The sequence below is a fragment of the Neofelis nebulosa genome, chromosome 1 (assembly GCF_028018385.1).
Source record: "Neofelis nebulosa isolate mNeoNeb1 chromosome 1, mNeoNeb1.pri, whole genome shotgun sequence".
Taxonomy (NCBI): domain Eukaryota; kingdom Metazoa; phylum Chordata; class Mammalia; order Carnivora; family Felidae; genus Neofelis; species Neofelis nebulosa.
Genome location: NC_080782.1, coordinates 88,786,734 through 88,804,235, shown reverse-complemented (window position 1 = coordinate 88,804,235; position 17,502 = coordinate 88,786,734). Strand labels below are relative to the sequence as shown.

At 43.6% G+C, this 17,502-nt stretch overlaps 1 long non-coding RNA gene across 1 annotated transcript; it reads left to right on the top strand.

The window, feature by feature from the left end:
- The first annotated feature begins 8,402 nt into the window (after window positions 1–8,402).
- Window positions 8,403–12,678, top strand: LOC131510417 (uncharacterized). Its single transcript, XR_009261044.1, has 3 exons — window positions 8,403–8,515; window positions 11,298–11,439; window positions 12,288–12,678. It is a non-coding gene; the product is annotated as an uncharacterized LOC131510417 (long non-coding RNA).
- The last annotated feature ends 4,824 nt before the right edge of the window (window positions 12,679–17,502 follow it).

Below are 17,502 nucleotides of genomic sequence, written 5' to 3'. Positions count from 1 at the left end.
GATGATGATGATTTTGCACATTCCTTTTCCCAAGTGGTTCATTTGCAAGTTTTCACCAATTATCACCGTGATTAACATCTGTAGTTACTTCCAGTCTCTCACTAGCAGTTATATAAGACATAACCATTTTAACCTTGTCAAATTTGAATTCAAAACTAAAATAAATAAATAAATAATAAAAAATAAATCAACTTTAAGAGCCAGATTGCAGTTAAACAAGCTCCAGATAGCTTCCCAGGCAGGGCCAGTGACTATTAAAAGAAACTCTGAGAACACAAGATATCCCTCCCACAGCTACTTAGTGACAGAACCAAATGAATATTGTTAGGTGAGTGTTTTAATAACGCAGCATTTTCGAAGCATTTTCCCAAGATTATTTCTAATTGGCCCTGTCATAAAGTAGTCGAAAACTGCCTTAAAACAGTAATCAGTTTGAAACCAGTTGAGCAAGCCTATGACAGGAAGTTATTAATAATATGCTTCGAAATTTACCTGTGAAATACTGAGCTTGACTACTTTTGCAAGAGAACTGAAAGTAAACGGCCTTTGTAATGCAAATCGATCAGTAGCAAAACGCCACCGCCTTTGGAATCCCACATTCTCACCTGAGCTTGCTACAGACCTTGGTGCAACCCTTTGGTGAATGGAATCAAACCTGCTTAACATGTAGGTAAGTGTCCTTTAGTGTCACTAAAGCACACCCCGTGGGCTGTGGCACGTACTTGTACACCAGGAAGCCTGTGCTCTCGTCCGGGTGCTCGTGCCCACCTAGCAGCAGGACCGCCCGCCACCTCCCAGTACGAGTGACCATCACCTGAAGCGAGGACCGGAGTGGCTCCTCCCGTTTCGCTCTCCTTGTTTTCTTCTAAGACCCTCCTCTTTCCCTTCCTCACCCGAGGCCACAGAGCTGGACCTGCGCCTGGCGAGGTGGATTTAGCCCGGTTAGAGTTAAGATGGTATCATTAGCTGCGCACAGCGTGACTTCCCACTAATCCTCTCTGCAACTTACAACAAGTTTAAATGTCCATGCATGATGTTATTAACTGGCTTTAGTAAGTGCTTAAGACCCAGATCTCTTTTTAAAGTAATCTCTGAACAAGTTCTACTGTATCCACCCAACAGGGAGATTAATATTTCCTGCAAATCTGATAGGGGGAAGATGCGCGCTGAGTCCCGAAAAGGCAATGGGACAGAAGTGGAAGTTGATCCAGGGAAGGGCCCAGAGCGGAGGAAGTTCACCAACCCTGGTTCCCAATTCAGAAAACTTCCTTCTCCAAGAGCTCCCCGGTATGTGTGGGGGAAGGTGGGTGCTCTTTCCGTTAGCTTTTCACCGAGATAAAAAATGAGGGGAGGAGTACATAATATCTTTATCAGTGATATTGATCATATCCAGGAAAGATGCCTGGGCATAACTAGAGAAACCTCCAGCAGTATAGAAAGCCCCTTATAATCACAAGTTGCCTGCTAGCTTGAGGAAGGGACCCCGGGGATGGGGTAGCCGCAGCCAGATGCCTGCTTTCAAACGACGTCTTGGAGTGACTAAACCCCGACGCCACCCCCATCCACAAGCCCTAAGAGATTCCTAAGAAACCGCATTCCGGAGCTGGGGCAGAAGCAGGTCTGAGGTCGCTGGTGAGGGGCCGGAGGGCGGGCAAATAAAAAAAAACATAACAGCCCTAGCGGATGCAACTCAACATGCCAGGCAGAGGAATGCTGCCGGCCCCCCTCTAAGGTTCTCAAACCTTGGAGGGAGGGCGCTGAAACTTGAGCTCGCGTGAACTTGGGAGGTCTCCCAGCCGGCTACCTGGGCCGCAGCGCGCCTCCCGCCGCCCTGCCGCGCGCCAGCCAGGAGCGCGCGCCAGCGCCGGGAGCGCGCGCGCCGGCGCACCAGCTCCAGTAGCTCTGGCCGCTCTGGCAGTCTGTCTCCCGGGAAACACCAATCAGACGCCCGCTTCTGGAAAGGGCCGTAAGCAGCCGCAGCTGCAGGAGGACTCTGGCTGTTGGCGGTCACCGGGAGGCGTCGTGCTGCCCGGCGGCAAGCCGGCCGCCTTCGCTGCTGCCACTGCCTAGCCCAGCCAGTTCCGCAGCCAGTCACAGAGTCGGCTGTCTCCTCTGTGCACCGCCCACGCCAAGCACCTTGCAATGCGGCTGCTAAGCCTGGCTATTTTTAGATCTCAAGAATGCGTTAAGCCCGAGCTCAGCTAAACCCCAGTCAAAAACCACCAAACACAGTGATGTGCTTCTCTTTGAGCAAATATGGCTCTGAACTCCATATTTCCCTGAATAAAGTCGATTATCTTCACTTTTTAAAGTCCTACCCCCTGTGGTCTGGCAGTTGGCTGCAAAGCGGAAAGCCACATGCTCCCATCTCAAAGATGGTCATCACCTTTCAAAGGAAGTGTACTAACTCTCGCGGCCCTGATTGAAGGCAAACATTCTTTAGCAGCAAATATAACTATATACTTTTCATTTCCATTCACCATCTTTAGAGTTAATTCCACAATAAAGTCAAACGATTCCCAAAAGGGGTGAAATGGGTTCTCTGAGTAGATGAGAATGGAGGTTCCTGCTGATTTCTGTACTAGGTTTAACTTGTGCTAAGAAACCGATGAACACATAAACAGGGAAACAAAGCCATCCGTTAAAATCTGGAGACACTGAAGAACTAGCTTACATGCCCCATCACTGTAGGACCTGTATAACTGTCTCGAAGTACTAACGTTAAAACAATCGGCCCAGTATTATAGATGTCTTTTTACTCATTAACTCCCAAAGGACACCTTGTCTCTGTTCCCCATCTCACTACCTCTCCACCAGAGCATCCATCCAATGCAGCAATATATAGTATATGTTTTACTTACCCTAAATTATTAAGGGAAAGCTAAATCATAGCAAGACAGAGTGGAAAAAGGGTATCAATATTCTTAAGCCACAAGGGTATTTTCAGAGGTACAGATCCATAGAGAAAACTGGGTATACAGGTATACACTGTTTTCATACATATTCTAGCCACATAAGAAAATAAAACCTTTGGCTCTATCTCATTTCTAAACATTGAAAATTCTTAAAATGCCAAACTGCCTTGAACTATGTATATGTAATCTATAAATAGGAAGAACTTCTATGAACATGAAATGTACTTATCCTTATCTCTTATTCTAGTGGTTTCTTAATTTTCATCAAAGACTACACAATATCAAATTAGAATTCATATTTTTCCAAATAAGAAAATCATTTTAATTTAAAAATTAAACAGAACACTAGTAGAAATGTATTGTTTAAGAAGACTTAAAGGCCACTTTGAAAACATAATTCATTTTGAATGTAAATGTTTTTATCTCATTACTATGCACATTAATAGCAACTTCACTAGGGGGCTGATACTGGTGGATATATCCACTCACAGCTTGCAAGGATATTGCAGTTTTCCTGTATATCTTTTTTACCTCCCCCCAATTTCCACTTTTGTTGTTGTTTGGATTTTTCTGAATGACTGTGTTTTTATGTTATATCCTTTATAATTCTATTATTAAGTGACCTTTTATTGTTAATTTTCTAGTGTAAAGTAGGGCAAGGAAAATCAGTTGGCTATATCCTTATATTTCCTTTTACAGGTGTCATTCTATTGGCCAATTTTTTTAAGTATTTCATGAAAAGATTCTAGATGTCAAAACCTGCAGTTAACGCTCCTGTTTAGAAATACACAAAATAATACCTTTGACGTTGGCAACTCAGATGTATTATTCAGCAAAACAGCAATTACTCATTGTTTTGCACTTACATGTTAAGAACTATGCGACACTTGGTGACACAATAACAAAATTGCAAAGTCAATTATATTTAAAAGAGACAACCTAATAAAACATACGCAACCAACTCCTTTTACTCTTTTTGAACTGTTTTGCTTCTTTTTCTGACTGTTTACAGTTAAATAGATTATGTGAATGTTAAATCTAAGTATAATAACTGATTCACACACATCATGAGAAAAGAAAAGTTAGAAAATGGGGAGGAGGTGTAACACAAAGGGAGGTGTATTCCTGAGGGTACCAGAATCCACCTAGGGAGGTGCCAGAGTGTTGTGTATTTTTGGAAATTTACATCTATGATGTTCTTTTGCAATGTCAATCATAGTGGCAAACTCTGAAAGAGCAGTGTCTGCCAAAACTTAAAGCAAAATTTAGGTTAGATTCACAGTAATAATTCTAAGCAGAGCTAAAGCCAATAAAACCTGAGTAAAGGCTCCTTATATCTAGGAAGGGAGGGTTTCAGGTGGGAGTAGTTGTTTGTTTCATTCTATTTTAATTGCACAAGAAGCATTTTTGTAACTTGAACTTCCCAGTAAGGAATTCCGCTTCTCAACCCAGCCTGCAGCCTGAATTGAAGTTCCCATCAGAAAATTAAAATGTTTGTCTGGATAAAATAACTTCTAAATGAACTCTCTATTTCTTTTCGTTTCTTTTTGTATTTTCTGCAATGTAGCCCCTCGCAATGATATTAGTTCTAGTGTGGGAAAATATTATAATTGAGATCTGGTAAGTTATTTGCAGACTTCAAGTTTTTCTTTACACTGTGCTGACATTTAGTACAGCCCTGGTGAGGAAAACAATACTACCATTCATAGCTCTAGACGTAGATTTCAATCGACTTAAGCGGGCACAATGAAACTTGGTCATTCACTGGTTACCCATATTGTGTTCTCAAATTTTCTCTCAGCAAAAGTATAATGACTCAGTATTGTATGGTTGCATAGACAAGGGCTCGGAACAAGAGACACTAGTTTTGTCTGACGGTGTGAGAAAGTCGTGAAGGGATCTTTTCTTCCAGATGGTGTTAAATTCAGCTGCCTTTTTAACATTGGCCTTGCACAGCAATCTGCTGCTCCCCTTTCACAAAGACTGAGCTTGGTTCCCACTAGTTAACATGCATACTCACGCAACCTGCAACTTCACTCCAACTGTTTTACAATGCAGTGGTATGCTAAATAAACTTGATCCGGTTTCTGCCAATGTTAAAACTAGCTTTCAAAGAACTACTTAACTGATATTTACACTTCCTTTGACTTATATGTACATGCCTTTGGAATATTTCAGATTTCAAAGAAATATCACCTTATTATAAGGTCATTGTAGAGATTACCTTGGACATCCTTCAGACCCATGCTCAGATACAGTACCTCTCTTCAACACACACAAATAAAACAAAATGTCAGAAATTTGATGTGCAATAGAAAAAAGAAAAATTGGGACATGTTGCATCAAGAATAGTGGAACAGCAAAAAATAAAATGAAAATAATAACATTGAAATGTATTTTTATTGATTGATAAGTCATGTAACATTAGTATGGTACAAAGCAAGTTTGATATGACAATGGCAAACACATAATTATAATATTGTTTATTTTCCTTAGATGTTATATTTAACACATTTACATAAAAGACCAAGATGTAAGCAAAAGCTTCAGTAATTTGACTCCATTGAGTGCTTTCAGTAAACAATAGGTTTCCCTAGCAAACATCTTATTGCCTTAATTGAACCTCCTTGAGAAAGAAAACCACACACTTTGTAATGTAAATGTTAATTGTAGTAGACAATGGTTCTAGGTAAATAGCACCCCTGGACATGAAGTAAATGAAAGGAATACAGGCACTTAACAATGAAAGGTTGTTTGCACAAACAGTGCTTCAAATGTAAATAAACAAGGGTCTTCTCAATGGTCACTACTGTAGTAAAACTTTGGCACGTGTTCAGCAGCCATAATGAGAATTTACGTTAATAAAGTCTCTCAGAGTTTCTAACTGAAACTAACAGTAGTTTTACACGCTTTTCCAGTCTGAAGTCTTATAAGGTGCTGAAGCTACAAAGAAAAATGTAATGCTTTTCAAGAAAAACTGTATATATTTGGGATTTGGGATTGTCAGTAATCTAGGCCACATGGAAGATAACAGGCCATGTTAGGCATTTTCTTATTGCAACGTTTGTATTTACGTTTAATGCCTATACAAACGTTTGCTTGTTGACACGTGGAACAATGTAAGAACTTTTATGAAAAGATTACAGTGGGGACCTCCAAAGTCCCAAGGTTTCTGCTAAGTATAGTCATTTTTAGAGTAAATAAAAATGGCTGTTTAGAATGCATCTCACTGGAACTATATCAAAACAACATTTTATCACATTATTATTGTAATTAACTTTCTATAGGCTGATGATTTTATAGTTTTACTTCCACTGTGTCTACCGGCATAATTAGGCCAAGTTCCTACATAGATCATGTCAAGGGGTAAACAGCCTGATGAAGCAATAATAATGTCTGTTATATAAAGTTGCGTTTTTCAATATAATCCACCCCAAACAAGTCAAAAGGCAGTCACAAGACTGAGAATCTGACACGAAGGGCAGGCGGAAACTTTTTGGAACTGCTTTCTACTAGCTTTCCTTAAATATTGAAAATCTTAACCAAAGAAGAAACTTGAACTTAATTATGGCCAAATTAAACAGTGGTTACAGAATTAACAGAAACAGCATGTATGCAGCAGCTACAGACCAGTTGGTGCTACCATTTGGGAGGCTGCAGATGGCTGTGGGTGGGAAATGCCTCTACTTTCTTAAGCGATGGAGATGAGTTTGGTGTGTGCGCTTGATGTTTTTTTCATACCCCCACCCCCCAACAGGGCTGTCTGTCATAGGCTGCCGGCCCGCTTTACCACTTGCCCCCGAGCGTGGGAATCGGAGCGTCCTGCCGTTCACATCTCCTGCATTCCGTTTATCGGAATCAATTAGGCAAGACAGACCCTCAGATTCCCCACCCCCTTCCCATTTTTGTCAGGTCTATATACGTCCTAATTATTTCAGTTTGGGATGCCAGAGCTGTTTCCTGGATAGACCTGATCATCCTTAAACAAAAAGAGAGGAGGCGCACACGTGGGTTGTGGCGTAAATGTCACTTTCATTTCCAATGCTAGGCGCAGAGTAAGACAGAACATTTTTTTAACACTTTGACAAGAGGGGAGGCGATCTCGTCTCCATCATGTCTTTCTGCTTCAGTAGCTTCCTCAAGGAAACCCTCTTGGAACAGAGAAGCATCTGTCCTTGTATTTTGAATAGAAGAATAAAAAATCAGCCTTCGCTGTGTTTTTTTTTTTTTGCATTTTCTCTGCTAGCTGTATGTCCTCAGTAGTTACAAATTATTAACCTTCCATTATAAACTTTTCTGAAAGTCTAATTTAATATAATTTGATATACAACCCCAGTACATGTAGTTTCCAAACACAGTCTTCAAATTTTTCAGGGGAGGGAGACCTCAGAAGTAAATAGCCTAAGTCTATATATTATGAAATCATTCTTAAACTAGATACCAGACGTCTCTACAACAGCTTTCTAAGGGGGGGGGGGACCTCGTATAAACTTTTGCCTTAAAAACTATACATGCATCTTTACTGATTAGCACTATACAATTCTCCTCCGCAGCTGTAACAACACCTCTCAAAGTAGCTGGCACCTTTCTATTTTGCCATTTGTGTGTCACTTAATTTCTTCTAATCCCACCTCTAACATAAGGAAAAAGAACAAAAACAAAAACAAAAGCAAAGTTAGATTCAATAAGTATTCCTGACCTTTCTGGTTTTTACTGTCTCTTGGTTGTAGTCTTTCATTCTCACACGCTCCCCGGCGATCTTGAAGGAGTTTTTACTTTCGGTTATCTAGCTTTATGAAGACCAATACACTCATACAGCTAGATAACCAAAGATAACAACTCGCTTCCCTCACACGCCTCTGTCTTCCTCTGGCCAGATTCCAGATCCCGCTCTCTCTGGCAGTACCGAAGAGCAGTCCTCCAGGACACTTGCCGTGCACAAGATTCCTTCTTGTATGTGAATATGACCTGGTTTCTGTTTGTGTGTGCGGCTAAAACATCCAAACGAGATCTGTTGCTTTCAAAGTTTATTCCGAACTTTTTTTTTTTCCTTTCAGCAAGTAATCTCCGGCAGCGTTAGCCAACAATTCATCTATTAATATCAGAAAATAAAACCAGCTATTAAGATGCAGCGGGCGGTTAGGAGTGTGCAGCAGCATCCGTCCCTCCACAGGCCTCTATTTGCATTGTAAATTGCTTCATTCTCACGCAAGACTCTTTAGCCTCCCTCTATAGAGATGTATAAAGCCAACGGCAATTTCCAGCGCAGGTTAAGGAGGAAGGAAAAAAAACATCCCATTCTATAGAAGAGGTGACAGCTGATTCAGGGATCTGCTCCTGATCCTTTTGGGTTAGGCACCATGAGCTTTTTACCAAGCGGTGGCAGCTTGATTGCACATATCTTGTGTGTGTGTGTTTTAGGGGGAAGATCCTCGATTTCACAGGGCTTCTAGGCTGGGGAAGAGAAGATGCCGTCTTGCTGGTGTGCTGCTGCCCCCGGTCTGAAAGAAGGAGAAAAGGGCCATCATTGGAGGGGCTTTCACAGCCAAAACGTGGACCAGCCCGGCAAGGTCAAAGGTTCGAGACCGCGGGAGACCAAGGTAATGATGATGTCATGAGAAATCTCAAGTACATGGTTATTGATATGCATCAGTGATCAGCCAACTGCCCCACGCCTCCTGCCCGAGCAGCGGCAGCGGCAGCAGCAGCAGCGGCAGCATCGCTACAAGCCCTATTTTCTCAATCAACATCTCTTCCGCTAGCACTACCAACTGCTCCAGGAAAAGCAACCCGCGGCCTTTTACCTCTTCGGTGCTACTGTAGATCGCTCTAATATCCAAAGACTGGAAGAAATCTCTCTCTAAGGACAGATAAAAGCATTTCAGATCTGGGGAACGTCTTTGCCTGCGTTTCTCTTCTGGCAGATTGCATGGGCAGACAGATGGAAGGCACTTTGCTATTGCTTAAAGCAGGGCCTTGCTTTCTGGGGCTGGGAATCAGATCTGTATTACGCAGTGAGTCGATGTGTGATTACATTGACAATTTGCTCTGGTGGTGTGTTTTTAATGGCTTCACAGCTCAGTCATGTTTTGTATCTATGTACCATGGCGATAGGGCAGCATATTTTGCTCTGTAAGTTCAAACGGAATGCTCTAAGCAGGCCGACTTCATCCTGTTTTGTTTGTTTGTTTGGTTGGTTTGTTTGTTTTAATGACTGTATAGGGTGTGTGCCTTAGAATCTGGCACAGGTAAGCACTGCAGCATTAGTTTCTACTGTTGTACACAACTCTGCTGTAATAAAAATGCTGAGCCTTTGTTTATAGTTTCAAACATCAATGTTCATACAGAAGGACAAAATACACTAGTATTCCTTATGAAATTATGAAAAAAGTATTGTTACCTCATGAAAAAGACAAAACACCTGGGTGGTAAGAGCTTAACTCCACTCCTCCTTCCCCTTCCCCACCCCACCTTTCTTGTATCTAGAGGGGACTATTGTTTTATTAATTAATTAGCCTCCTTCCTCTCTTAGGACTTTTCAAAGTGTAAATATGGTCACTTGAAAAAGCTCTTTTCTTCTCCTCCTTCGTAATGGGTAATCTATGTTTAATGCATCTATAATATGTACAGTTCTAACAGTCAGATGCCCCACAACAGAATATCTAAGGTGCAGCCCACATAAGGTGCATATCCACCCTGGGTGAACTTTACTGATTGTTTTCCAAAATTAGGAGTCCTGTTTGGTGATGTTACTGTTCTTTAAAATATATGCTACAAGCGAATGTTATCAACCTTCATATTCATTTCACACATCACTAGTTTATCACAATACTCTCATTTCTTTAGGTTGACTATTTTCCCCAATGACTAAAACACTTTCAGCATTAATATATACTCTTCCATTAATTCAGAAATTTATTCACGTTAAGACATGAGTGTGAATATGCTTACCAAATTACATACAGAGCACACATATATAAATCCAGAGAAAAGACTGACAAGTAAAGAAAACCAAAATTGCTAAGCCCCAATCTAGAGTTCAAACAATAATATTACACCAATTAAAGATACAATTTAGAAACATGGATGCCAATTTCCCTTAGATTTTTATTTACTTTTTTTTGGTGAGCATTCATGTTCTTATTATCTAGAAAAGTCTAAGTTGGGGAAATAGTATATGTATCTTTCTTATCAAATCCAATTGGTACAAGAAGTATGATCAGAAATGGCTGCATTGGGTGACATATAAAATGTACATGCAAACTACAAAGTAATTCAGAGAAACACACTCCCATAGAGTTACTGCTCCTTCTTGAACTACGAGGTCACAACATAAACTAATGGATAGAATTGAACACATCACTGAGGCACATGCCACTTTGACATTATGTAAAACCATAATGAGCTTTGCTGCCTTGGAAGATTGAGAGTATTTTGGCTTTGCTTTCCAAGACCTCGAAGCAGAATCATTAGTGATTTGACATGTACTACATAAAGCAAGCATATGATCAGATGAATTCAATTCTTTAAGTCAAAACCCTAAGGAATGCCAGATATTTTTAGAATATCTTTTTGCTTTACATATGTCTGGGTGGGGGGTGGTGAAAGTAGAGATGTGATACATGTATGTCTCTGTGTGTCAGTCCATATTTGTGTGAATTCACAAATTAGTGTGGCTACATTTCCACATTTAAAAATTAAGTGCATTTTTAGAACCCAAGTAACTATCATGAAAGCCAAGACACAGACCATTTGAAGTGCTTCTACACTTAGAAGCTACAGAAAATACTGTCTTAAAATAGCATATTCTAAAGCAGTGCCACATAGTCATATCAGCTGACTCCAGGACTGGCCCCCATGCATGCCACATGTACTGTAGATTCATTGTGAGAGCTCCAAAAAGTGAAAATGGCTAACATAATGATTATGGGCAGTCTGCTCATTAGCCATATAGCCAATCAAATATTTTACCTCTCTATCCTCTTTCAAGGTATGGAGAAATAAAAGATATATAGCAAGGCTTAGTACTGAACACCTGATTATTTTGAATATTGCCAACGTCCATACCATGGTTTATCATATACAGTTCAAGGACTCTATTATTACTTGGGATTTGAAACAGTTGAAACAATTGTGCTGATTCCCAGAAATGCCTGCCATGCATTGTTATGAGCAACTATTAACACCTACATGTTTATATTTCAGATATTTCTGTTTTTCAGAAAGCTATTTATCTGAGCTACAGAATACCCTTTTTGAAATCTGCATATTGAAGGATGTACTGAATTCAAATGGCTTGCTTGCTCATTCTCTAATAAATTCCCATTAATGGCCAGTAGATTAGGACATGATTGTCATGCTTGTTTTCTCATCTTTTTATAGGTCTCCAGATGGCTGAAACATGAATTGAAGCATCCTGGTTTTCTTGGGAATAAACAATCTCTGCTTAAGTCAGAAGTGAAAAGTTATGATTTTCCACATATTTGGATCAGACTCATGCTATTCCATAAATGCAAATAATCAGGTTTGCTACTAATATTTAGAATACCTCTCTGAATCCTATTCAGACTACTGCATGGTATATAAAAAATTGTCCTATTACTGAAATCCCTTTTTAACACTGAGTTTATAGATTCTTACGTGTGTAAACCACAGTCCACTAATACAGTCAAGACTACCATTTTCTACATAAAAGCCATTTAATTTACAGTGATTTGTATAGTTCAGGCAAGGTACTTGTCTGGCTTACTTTCTAAAAAAAGTGTCCTATTATGTCTTCTGTATCCCGAATTTCATTTTTTATAGGCAGTTACAGGTTATGTTTGCATTATCCTTGATATATAGTATACAAAGGCTACATACAGGGGAAAAAACTGCACATATGGAAACTTAGATTTTTCTGGAACTGTACCTATTGCATGAACTGGGACATATGCAATACACTACAGACCTACCACCCAGCAAATGATATTCTATTTGGACTTTGTACGTCATCTTTATTTTACCAAATGTAAAAATTTAAATTACCTTTGGCTGGTTGTATTGTCTATTCATTTTATGCTTCTTTGTAGTCTCTTCTGAAAAACAGTCAAGAAAACAAATAATCACAGTTTTAATATATACATATATCTATATAATCATGTTTAGATTTGGCTTCATTTTAAAGTATCACAATTACCATGATCCCTTTAAATGCCAAGAGATTCCAAAAAACCGCAGTACAATGTATGCTGGGCTTCAGCACCCACAGGGTTAAATATGCTAATTTGCATTTAAATGGAGACATGCATGATAATGGGAATGCAAAATATGCAGAATCTGGAGGGGTTTAGGAAATTAATTTTTTTCTTTCTTCTTTTCTTTTATTTTTAGCTTGGAAGAAGAGGGACTCTTAAAAAACATTAGGGATTTGAACACTATAACCTGCCATACAAAAGACGAAGGAGAGTTCTTCCATGTAAGAATTTCAAGACTGGAACAAAGTCGTATTTTCTAAATGTTTAAGGAACTAGATTTCCAGGCCTTTCAAACAATGGGAATCCCTAGATAAATATCTAATCCATTAGAAAGATGCAAATAGTTTACTGTAAGGCCACTGCACGGTGAGATGTGCATTCATATCTATGGCTCCTGATTGGCTATTTCCTTCAGTAAATCAATGAATAATGTAAAACCTGATTGCTGTAAAGTGGTGGATTTTTTTATTCCCTTCCCCCATTCCTCCACGACTCAATATATTAAAGAAGTCTTACTCTCTCGAAAATAGGTTGCGTTTCTTTTATGATTTTTTTTTAATGCTTATTGTTATTTTGGAGTAGTGGGGTGGGGCTACTGGTTTTGCAAAATGAAAGTACTCCACTGGTTCAATTATGCTGACTATGGATGGGAGCTCCTTTCCCGAGACAGGGCCCTAATTACTTGTGGCAAGGTGGGGAAGAAGGGTGCTGGGAAGAGTTGGGCACCAGAAGAGGGAGGAAACTGGATCCGACCCTGCCATTCTGGGCCCAAGGCAGCCACGGCTCCAAAAGAGCCTCCGGCCATGGCCGTGACTTGACAGGGCCTCCGGTCTAACTTCTGATCAATACCACTGCTGCCCTGACCCCATAAGACAGTCCCCCATTCAAGCAGGGCCGGTACATTTGCAAGAGAAAACGCCGCAGACACCTATGCAAATACAGTTCCCACCTCCCCGTGTTCCCTCAGACAATTCCAGGCCACCGAAGGAAGGTCTTGCCTCCCTCCGCGGGGTCTGGGCTCCAGTCAAACTGCAGGGACCGGGATCCGCTCAGATACCAGAAGCATCTGAAGCTGAAATGCTCCAAGTCCCAATAACTAACCATGGTAGCTGTTATCTTGATGAATCTGAACTTAGGATAACCCTGTAAAGCGGCCTCTCGGCTCCCAGAATTCAAAAGGCAAGAGAAAGAGAAAGTGGAAATCCATTAGGTCTAGTTAGCTAGTGTACATAAAGTTTACACCAGAATCCAGTCAGAGCCTCACTTCGTTGCCAGGTGATTGCAACTTTGAGGTGGTTAAAAGATTTATTCAACAAAATGCAAATCCTGAATCCAGGAACGCAAAATACGATTGTACTTAGCTCTAGGTTTATAAGAAAAAAGTCCCCCCACCAACAACACAAAATTACATACAAAATTCCCCTTTCCCATGTGAAAATTTCCTGGCATCTCTCTGCAATTGGGGGTCAGACCGCTGGATAATTAACAGTTCTGGCTCAGACAACTCAAGAGATCAACAGGTTTAGCATCCGAGACTCACAATCAATTAGCTGAAGCAAAGCCCCGGACTGGCCCGCGGAGCGACCCGCAGCGGGGCTCTGCGGTCACCGGATGGAGGACGAGGTGAGGAGCGCGGGCGTGGGGCTGCAGCGGGCTGTTGGCCCTGTGCCGCCGACCGAGTTGCCGCCTGCGGGCCGCGACGGTACTCACTTGCTCTCCTCCCTGCGCGAGGCAGTGTTGCCCCCCAAATCCAGCTGAGCAGGAATCGAGGCGCTGGCCAGAAGACTAGATCCAGAGTCAGTCACACACAGGGCAGCCGCAGTGCAAAAGCATGCTCCTTTCGGCGTCTCAAAAAAAGAAAAAAAAATTTTTTTTTCAGATCATTCCTCTCCTTAGCACATTTAAAACTGCCGCTCAATTCCACACGGTGATTCTTGCTTGATTGCGTCTAAAATAGTTTAAACGGATCTTCCCTTCTTGGGAGAGAGAGAAGGACGCAAAAGACGAAGGAAGAAAAAAGCCAACTTTTCCCCCCCACTCCAGGCACTTGCTCCCTGAGCCTCGGAGTGGAGAGTGAAGTGGTGTGTGCGAGGCTCGGCAAGTTTTTGGGGGGGCTGTCCAAGGTCTAGTCCAGCCCCCTCTGCCGAGGAGGACGTGCTCTGAAACTCAACCAATTTCCCCACTGCTTTTGTTACTGATGAACTGAAGCCCTATTGTTCATCCATTGCCACGGTCTTTTTCAGTCCCCACACTACGTTCTGCGTTGCCAGAGATAATGAATTTGCACCCAAACCTCTCATAGTCCCCTCCTGACAGACGGAACAAATTAGAAATGTCTCGTCTGAAGGAGGGCAATGGCTACATTTTCCTATTGTAGGATGCAAAGCACACATTTCTTTGGAAACTTCTTTTGCCTTTTCTATCTTTTATTTTCTCCTCTCCCCCCCACCCCCGTTTCTATTTTCCTCTTGATTTCTTTAGACTTTCTCTCCCTCTCTCTTCTTAAAGAATAGGCCTGTCTTGTTTTTCCAATGCACCATTTTATGTAACTTGTGGATCTTTTCTACCTTCCTTCTTTCCTCTCCTTCTTTTTTTTAAGGACTCCCTTTGCAATTTTATTTACAAACTTGGAGAATGACCTTTTGACTTGCGGACTTTAAAAAAAAAAAAAAAGAAAGGTCTTTTGGTTCAAGTCCCCTTTCCTCACTCCTCCTTCTCTTTTTGTTGTGGTCGTCAAATGTGTTTGGCTGAAGACAAGCAATACATTATAAGGATTTTTATTCTTTAAACTCCAGAGCTATTCAAAAGGTACCAGGGACGCGCCATAGGGGTTATCTATTTGAGGGGGAAGAAAAAGCGCGCGCGCGCGCGTGTGTGTGTGTGTGTGTGTGTGTGTGTGTGTTCGTGTTCGTTCCAGGAAAAGAGGCAAAGAGATGTGGGAGGGTGTGGGTGGGAGTGTGCAGGGAGAGAAGGGTGGGGGCAAAGTGGGCCTCCTGGAACACGAGCCGGGAGGCTGTCAGGGGTGTAGGCACGAGAGGGAGGGTGCAAGAATCCGTCTCGCCGAGGGCGGCTTGCACCCCTGGGCCTGCTTGCGCTCCCAGCCGGCCGCAGCCTGGGCGCGGGTGTCTGCGCGCGCGGGCACTTGGTCCGAGCCTGCGCGCGTGCGACCGGGGGCGGAACGGGGGCTATAAAAATTCAGGCGAGTGGCCCGTATGTAAATGCGGCCCGGGGGCTGGGGGGGGGGGGGCAGAAAGGAGGTGGTAATGAGAGCCGCCGGCGCAAAGACCCGCCGGCTGCCCCCAGCTTTCCCGCCAAGTGCAGCCGGAGGACAGACAGCCATGCGTGTCCTTGGCGGGAGGGCCCCCGCCCGCCGCGCGCGCCCGCCCCCCGCGCACACGCATACACTCCCCTCGAAGGCGTGGGGCCCGGTAGCCACGAGCGTGTCAGGAAAACAAAGCTAAGGTTGCGAGGTGAAACGAAGAAACGGCAGCTGTGGCGGCCAAGGGCAGGACTGGGAAGCCGACACCGCGTCCTCCGGCGCCCCTTCCTCGCCAGCCAACGGCTCTGCCCTCAGCCCGGGGCTCCACACGGCCCCGGCCCAGAAGAGGCCGAGGATCGTTTTTTAGCTGCCTAGGAATGGGGAGCGAGCAGAAGCGGGGGCGGATGTGCACTGGGAGGTGCCAGTGGCTCCCGCCCGGTGCGCAGGCACGCACACGCCGGCGCGCGGTGCTGGGTGAGGGGCGGGGGTGGGGAGTAGTGTGAAGGCCTCCCTGCCGGGTAGCGGAGAGTCGCTACCTCCTCGCCGAGACTGCTGAGCTCCAAGATAAAAACACACCAGGCTGAATCCGGCGAGGCAGCGCCCCAGGCTGCGACCACGGAATGGCTTACACCTCAAAAGCCCTCCTCCCACACAATGTAATAGGAAAGGCCTGGCTGTTCAGAGAGAGAGCCTTCTCTGACCAGCACACCCTGCCTCCCCAAATGGGTGAAACTCGAACTCCAGCCCAGGATCTCTGGCTGAGATGGCCCCGCAGATAAATCCCAGAGGCGGTCTCGGAGAATCGCCCATCTCTCTCTCATCTCGCTCGCAGCCCCTGCCTTGATGCTCACCAGCCCAAGGACCCCTTTAAAACACACACACACACACACACGCACACGCACGCACACTTCATCACATTACAACGCAGGCTAACAGCATGCCTGTTAATGAAGCTGACGCGCTTAATGAGTGCACAGGTAAATAGGTACCAAAAAGAGAAGCTCCCACCAGTCGGCTGGGCGATTTACCTCTCCCTACTGGAAACACGTGTAGCTTATCATGTTTTAGGAATGATTTGCTGTTGTCTGAGGTCGCCCCCTCTTCTTGTTGTGGAGAGAAGCAAAAAAAAAAAAAAAAAAAAAAAAAACCGCAAAAAGAAACGAAAAAAACAAACAAAAAATTATGTTCCATTGTCAGAGTCTTCTTTCTGATAAGCTACCTGAGCATTGGTCTTATAACATTTGGGGATCTGATCTGGTTTGTTATCTGTTGATTTTGGTTTGTTGTTTTTGAGTGTGCTGTTTTTCTGAGGGAAGCAAAAGAACGTGTATTTGGTGGGGTTGGAGGCGCAAGACAAGAGCTTGTGTGTGCGGCCGGAAGGCTGGAGAGTCTGGAAGCCAGGCAGTGGCGAAAGAAGACGGAGTCTCGTCCTCCCCGGGGTCGGGACGGGGCCCGTTGGCCTCCTCCGGCCTGGGCTTGGCTACTGCCGCTGCCGCCGCCCGCACTAGCGGGCTCCGCCGGCTGCCGCTCCGTGTTTTCCCCCATCCCGGCTTCACGTTCAAGGTTTAGCTGCGAGGTCACGTCCATTGACGTCAGCTCCCTGTCTCCCTCTACGTCCGGCTACATTTACATACATCAAGGAAATTAGGGCATTAAAAAAATATGCAAATCCTGCGCGGAGAGGAGCCGGTGCATTCCTGGCGCGATCGCCTTTTATTGAAGCTTTTAATTAAAGGGGCCAGTTGGCGAGCCCCTGAAACAACCGCCAAAACCCCCAAAAGAGAAAAATAAACGCTGTAGCCTTCGGGAACGGTTGTTTCGGCTCCTGTTCTGTGGGCGGCTGAGGACCGCCGGCTGCCGGGCTCGGAGAAGAACAGGTTAGAGGAGGCAGCTCCAGCCCATGCATAATCAGGGCTCCGCGGCGCCTCCATTCTTTCCTCCTCCTCCTCCTCCTCCTCTCCTCCTCCTCCTCCTCCACCTCTCCTCCTCCTCCTCCTGCTCCCGCTCCTGTTGGTTCCAGCGTGTATTATTTTTAATACTGATGCATATGTAAAGATATATTTGCATTTTTTAATTCGCGAAAAGTTCAGAT